Source organism: Labeo rohita, unplaced genomic scaffold, assembly GCF_022985175.1.
Source record: "Labeo rohita strain BAU-BD-2019 unplaced genomic scaffold, IGBB_LRoh.1.0 scaffold_2051, whole genome shotgun sequence".
Classification (NCBI taxonomy): Eukaryota; Metazoa; Chordata; class Actinopteri; order Cypriniformes; family Cyprinidae; genus Labeo; species Labeo rohita.
The window spans coordinates 4168-11100 of NW_026128277.1; the positions used below are offsets into that span (position 1 = coordinate 4168).

At 36.3% G+C, this 6933-nt stretch overlaps 1 long non-coding RNA gene across 4 annotated transcripts; it reads left to right on the top strand.

The window, feature by feature from the left end:
• The first annotated feature begins 1403 nt into the window (after positions 1 to 1403).
• LOC127159279 (uncharacterized) lies at positions 1404 to 6930 on the top strand. Of its 4 annotated transcripts, none has more exons than XR_007826406.1 (11): positions 1404 to 1535; positions 1793 to 1873; positions 3855 to 3950; positions 4047 to 4137; positions 4229 to 4508; positions 4638 to 4764; positions 4876 to 5005; positions 5096 to 5174; positions 5268 to 5432; positions 5687 to 6506; positions 6786 to 6930. It is a non-coding gene; the product is annotated as an uncharacterized LOC127159279 (long non-coding RNA). The 4 variants fall into 4 exon arrangements; XR_007826405.1 differs by lacking the exon at positions 1404 to 1535 and adding an exon at positions 1583 to 1622; XR_007826407.1 differs by lacking the exon at positions 1404 to 1535 and having other exon boundaries at positions 1656 to 1873; positions 4229 to 4346; positions 4434 to 4508.
• Positions 6931 to 6933: the final 3 nt, after the last annotated feature.

Below are 6933 nucleotides of genomic sequence, written 5' to 3' on the forward strand. Positions count from 1 at the left end.
CAAAAAAAAAACTACTCTCCAAATTATACAGGATGATATCAAAATCAGACAACACACTGAGCCTACCAAATGCTAAATGGGAATCAGACTTATCGATAACTCCCGATGCCACTTTCTGGACTCAAATTTGCAAAAATATCTACTTCATCACAAAAAATGCCAACCTGCAACTTATACATTATAAAGTACTTCATAGATTTCATCTAACTGGACGCAAATTATTTAAAATGGGTTTTACTTCAGAAATACATGCACTCATTGTACACAAAACACTCCAGACACCTATTTTCACCTATTAGTCCAATATTTGGAGAAAAATGCAGAAATGTTTTCCTCAAAAACATAATTTCTTTACGACTGAAGAAAGAAACACATGAACATCTTGGATGACAAGGGGGTGAGTACATTATATGTGAATCTTTGTTTTGGAAGTGGAGTTCTCCTTTGACATTCATTGCGACGTTATTGACGGAACGTTCTCAGTGCGGCTGGTGCTCAGTGTTTACACACGATCGAAAATCGAAATCGGCTTTATGGATTGCACACTGTGATAACTAAGGAATAATGACCATCGTAAAGAATATCATCATGGTTATTATTGCCATAGTTGTACCTTAACACCTGGTTGCAAGTGGGCTACATGCATGCTTGAACAGTGTTGCCAAGTCCGCGGTTTTCCTATGGAACTGGGCTACTTAACGCTGATGCCATGGGTTGTTTTTCATGTCTGCGGATAGAAGCAACCCCAAAAACTTAATATTTAGCCAGTGGAATGCTAATTTGAACCCCGCCAAAAAACTTTTAACCCCCTCCCTACTTTTGGGATAGTTATGAGTAGCAATTAGACAGGTTTTGTTGTGAAAACCTGGCAACCCTCTTCTTGAATCAGGTGTTGGTGGGGCTGGAGCCCCTCATCAGCTCTCTGCTTGGATGTGTGTTTCCTTATTTGAGAAGCTGAGCACATCCCAAAGCCCAGCAACAATTCCAGTCTTCACTGCAAATACTGAAAATACTGAAAATATGAACTCTTATATGCAAGGATATATAAAACAAAAATAGAAAAATATAAATTGTTGATTATAGTCGTAAAAAAAAATCATAGTTCTTTGGTTTTCAATATTTTGTCTATGCCAATGTGTAAAATTGCATGTCCTTGAAATGGTTTTCTAAGTAACAGTTCTGTATTTTTTGCCACCTTTGCAGTTTTATCTAATCACCTCACAGGTCAAATTGATAGTCTGCCTTTGTGGTTCCATGTGTTTGGATTTGTGAAGTTGACTCATGAAGTATAAGGAAGTTTGATGGAGGAAAGTAAATTTCACTTCCTTTTTTCGTCTTGTTACATAATCATTCATTTCTGTGTCTCGCTTCCAACAGTGATTCCAGCCGCATCTGTTTTTATGTCCTCTGTGCCGAGTTTGCAGGGTGGGGACACTCAGAGGACAGTGAGTAAGAGAAGAAGTGGGGAACCTGTCTGCCTACTGGCATTGATGATCTGTGTGTGACACACAATGTATTGCACAATGTCGACTACGGTTAGTGCAACTTCACGGTTCCTCAATTTATTATTAAAATTACAGCTAAAATTCTGAATTGCAACTGAATTGTATTCCAGAATCTGAGTAAGTTATGCATGATTAAGGAAGTACATTACAACATGTACTGTTTTTACCTATTTTATATCACCTTTTCCATCTTCACTAGTTAATTTTTTGTTCGTTTATTTATTTTTTTTTAAGTTTAGATTTTTATTTTATCAATTTATTTATTTGTTCGTTTGTTTACAAAACAGCTATGGTGAATTTGAGAGTGATGAAATCGGTGCTCTTCTATTCTACAATTTGGGATTTTTCCCCAGCCGTCTCTAGTTGTCGTAAGTTTCTTCTTTTACTCTGGGCATTGAATATGTATATAGTAGTCAACATTTGAAGTGGATCAAAAAAGTTGTCCTAAGACAAGAACAGGTATTGTTTAGATTTTGGGTCAGCTTTGATGAAAGGTTTTGATACACTTCAAATGTTGACTACTGTCAATGACTACTGTATTCCAGGTGAAAGCAATATATTAAGAGTCACCTAAACGGTGCCCTTGATGTGCCTTGAAGAGTTTAAGACTGGTCAAAGGTGCAATTATTTATGTTCGAAGATTCATGTTATTTATTGTTTTTTGGAACTAGTTTCTCTCCAGATACATCACTGTGGTGAGACTTCCAGTGCTGCTTGCTCAATACTTCTATAATGTTTGCATGTTGAAATCATGGTTGTGCTTTACAAGGACCCAGCCAGGGGCATATTTTTGCACCTGTTCTGAGCATTTTTTTTTTTTTTTTTTTTTTTTTTACCTGTAGTTTATTCAGTACTACTTAATCTTGCATAAACCTTGTAGTACATATTTATCCTTTTTTTCTAATGAAGACTTAAATAAAACAACCCATCATGTTGGGTAAAAACATTTAACCCAACCAGCTGGGTCAAGATAACCCACATGTGTTCTGTCCAATATTTAGTCAGCACTGGGTTGCCAAATAACCCAAGTTGGGTGTTTTTAACCCAGCATTTTTTAGAGTGTAGGAAAAAAGTTTACTCAGATCTTGCGGTTAAAGCAGTAAACCATAATGTCATGGAATATGACAGAATTCAAAGTTATGCTTTTATAGAGGCTGTTTTTATTACCATTTAAACAAATGAAACACATGCTTGCCTTGCAGGATTTATCCTCTAAATATTAGATTTAACGTCTGCGTATAAGTCTCACCAAGTGAGCTGTTGTAATGGCATTATACTGACTGTAATACTGATCCAGATATTTGGTCAGAAGCAAAGTTGGAGTACACACTTTCCCAGGCCACTTAACTTGGACACAAGTTTAGGTGCGGAAGCAGCACATTTAGTTTCAAGTCAAGGCTTTACTGCATGTTTATCTGTATATGTTTTATCTGTACATGTTTTTTAAAATGTAATTCCTGTGATTCCAGCATATTAGTCATTCTAATATGCTGATTTGGTGCTCAGGAAGCATTACTTATTATTATCAGTGTTGAAAACAGTTGTGCTTTTGAATATTTTTGTTTAAACCATGATAACATTTTTTGTTTTCAGGTTTCTTAAAAAGTAGGAAGTTCAAAAGAACTCCATTTAGTTGAAATAGAAATGTTTCATAACATTATAATTGTTTTTGCTGTTACTTTTGACTTGATCAATTTAATGCATCCTTGCTAAATTATTTATCTATTTTAAAAATAAATTTATTTTAAAAATATGTGACCCTGGACCACAAAACCAGTCATAAGTGTCAGTTTTTCAAAATTAAGCTTTATATGTCATCTGAAAGCTGAATAAATAAGCTTTCCATCGATGTATGGTTTGTTAGGATAGAACAATATTTGGCCAAGAAACAACTATTTCAGTATATGGAAACTGAGGGTGCAAAAAATTCAAAATATTGAGAAAATCGCCTTTAAAGTTTTCCAAATTAAGTTCTTTGCAATGCATATTACTAATCAAAAATTAAGTTTTGATATATTTACAGTAGGAAATTTACAAAATTTCTTCATGGAACATGATCTTTACTTAATTTCCTAAAGAATTTTGGCATAAAAGAAAAATCAATAATTTTGACCCATACAATGTATTTTTGGCTATTGCTACAAATATACCCCAGCGACTTAAGACTGGTTTTGTGGTCCAGGGTCACATATATAAACAATATATTGCATTTATACTGTACTAGCTGTATAAAACTATTTTTATTTTTTTTTTTAAATAATTTTTAAAAGTTTTAAAGGAATTTTAGATCATTTTTACTGTAGAACAAGACAAAATGTCAAATTTTGTCATGTAAAAACATGTTTTCAGAATACAATGGAAACCATCACATGGACAAGAAGAGGCACCCACACCTCTGAGTGGCTGAATACACAAGTCTCTATTAGTACTGCAGACACTGAACGAGTAAGAGAGGCCCCCAAACATACTGTCTAAATGTCAATCCACAGTTATACATATTTGACAACAAAACAACAAGTAGAGCATGACTATCATCTACAGGTGAAGTTCTCTGTGAACAGAGCAGCAGGAGGCAGCGGCTTCACAGCCATCGATGACCTCAGAGTGACTGCAGGACTTTGTGCTGAACACAGTGAGTCAAAAGCATTCAAAGAGCTTTACTGTATTTAATTATAAGACATTCTCAGATATTAAAGTCCTCCTGTGTGATATCTCTCCCAAAGACCCGTCCTTTGAGCCCGATGTGACTGACAGCTTTATCTGGCTGAATGCCACAGATGGCATTCAGAGCAGAAGTCAGTGCAAACTCTGAGTCATTTGTTCTTCTGGATGATGTCTCAGGTAAAAATGGAGCGTGTTCCCCTAAAGGAAGTTGTGATTTTGAGTCAGGAATGTGTACATGGGTCAATGTTGCTAATGGTGTCACAGATGGACATGATTGAATTCATGCAGACGGTCACTACAGAGGTCCGTTGGTCGATTACACTACTCACACTGCAGATGGTGAGTAATGAAGGAGGGAAAAAAGCAAACAAACAGAGTGACCTCCCTGATTTATTTTGTTTGTTTATATTGCAAACATTTTTTCAGAATTTTTCTGATAATCATTGTTTTCTCCTGTTTCTCTTTCAGGCAAGTTTGTTTTGAGCCCATCTCAGAGGAACACGCCAGGCCATAAAAGCAGTTCTGTGCTGATTTCAGAAAAGATCCAGCCATCCAGTGACTCCTGTTTTGAGTTCTGGTACCAAATGAATGGAAGGTCTGTCCCTGCTTTCCCATCTTTTTGCTTCTGCTAAAACACCCTCTTTTCCACTGTTAGACTGTCAGGTGTGATTAATGCAGTTTTTATGGTGTGCTTTTCTATTGGCAGTGACCCTGGGATCCTTAGAGTGCTATTAGATTCAGGTGCAACAGAGCAAGAATTGTTGTTTGAAACACAGTTCACTGGGAGCAACTGGAAAAATGTCTCTGTCACTATAGCTGAGACCCAGCCCTTTCAGGTGTGAAATACCCATCTGTTTGGAAAGCTAGCTTTCACCATTATATTATATCCTATAACATATGTAACATATGTAAACCTTGAATATCAGATTCATATAGAGGCTCAAACAGGCAGTGAAGGTTACATTGCTGTGGATGACATTAGACTAACAAACGGGCCATGTAAAGGTAAACTGCCTTTCTAATCTGTCATTTGTATGAGTCTTAAGAAAATAAGCAGTATTCAAGGGATGTTTACTGTTTTTACTGATTTACATTCAGACATCAGTGTGGAAAGTGGAGTGTTTGTTGGCTGCAACTTCGAGACAGACACCTGTGAATGGAGAGATATCAGTGTTGGGCAGTTTGTTTGGGAACGGGACCAGAATGGTACAATCACCGCCAACACTGGGCCATCAGTTGACCACACTACTGGAACAGAGCTAGGTAAAATCCTTTTGGAATTAAAAAAAAAAAAAAAAAAAAAAAAATCCCAGAATTCAGAATTTCAAAACTAATGCAGGGTAGATCAAAATTAGAGCACAACCTATAATATCCTAAATGTCAAGGTCACTGCTTTTATTTGAAGTTACCCTAATAGGAGTGAAAGTCATTTTTAAAGCATATTTCATAAATAAACTGTATTCTGAAGCACAGTAGAAAAAAACTTAAACGAGATATTTGAAAAATTACATTTACAGATACCTCCAAGTTATTGGTGTTAATCTGGCATCTGGCAGCTTTAAGGTGACTGAAACCCTGTGACAGGAGGTTGTCCAGATAAAGGCCAAAGGGATGACCCTTTCAGCCATTGGAGGAGAAGTTGGTCATTCCAAATCTGTGATTTCTCAAATATTGCAGGTTTGCAATGACACTAATTCATTCAAGTCCCCCAAAAGGGCTGGTCATTCACACAAGACAAAAGCACAAGAACACAGGATAATGCAGAGACTCAATGGGGAATTGGTTCAACACTGCAGCTGGAATTGCTTGGTGACAAAGTTATGGCTAAGAAACCCACTACAGTTACCAAACTATGGACGAGAGTGGAAGAAGAGTGGATCAACAACTCATTCAAAGCAAGGGACTCTACACTTCCTACTAATATCTGACAGCTGTAACCCTCCACAATTTTAATTTAATCTTCTTTTTTTCTACAGTGGTTTCTGTTCTCTAATTTTGACCACTGTGTTTTTCACAAAATAAATGTTTTTGTTGAAATGCCTTGGATATTTTGTCAAACATGGTAGTAGAGCAGTGATAGGCTATACCTACAGCTGATACTCCTTCAAATTTTAAGCTCTTAAGATTAAGTCTTTTAGAAAAAAATCAAGCATTTATAGATTGTTCTGTGTTTTTGATCTCCACTGTATATTATACAAAAACAGAATATTATCAGTGTCACCTAAATATTAAACACATACTTATCTATGGAGAAAATCATGGAATATTTTCTTCAAAAGCCTATATTTCTTTTCAACTGAAGAAAGAAAAACATGAACATCTTGGATGACATCTTGGGTGAGTAAATTATCTTTTTTATTCTGGAAATGAACTAATCTTTTAATAGTTAGTATGGTAGTTGTTACGGGATTAAGGGATGTACAATATGACCATCCAGAATATGTACTAATAAACAGCCAATATGCTTGTAATATGCATGCTAAAAAGCAACTAGTTAATAGTTGGTCCCTAAACTAAAGTGTTAGCAAATACTCTTGTGAAACAAACAGACACTTCTATTACACAACATTAAATCATGTTCCTTCTACCCAATTGTCATCTCTTGTTCCTCTCTAGGTTTCACTTCCACGTGGGTGCAGGAAGTGCAGGCAATCTCAGCCTGATTCTGCAGAAGGGGGAGGAGGACAGGAAGCTGCTCTGGTCACGATCCAGCAGCACTTCAACTCACTTACCACTAGGCAAACAAGACCAGCCTTACAGGGTA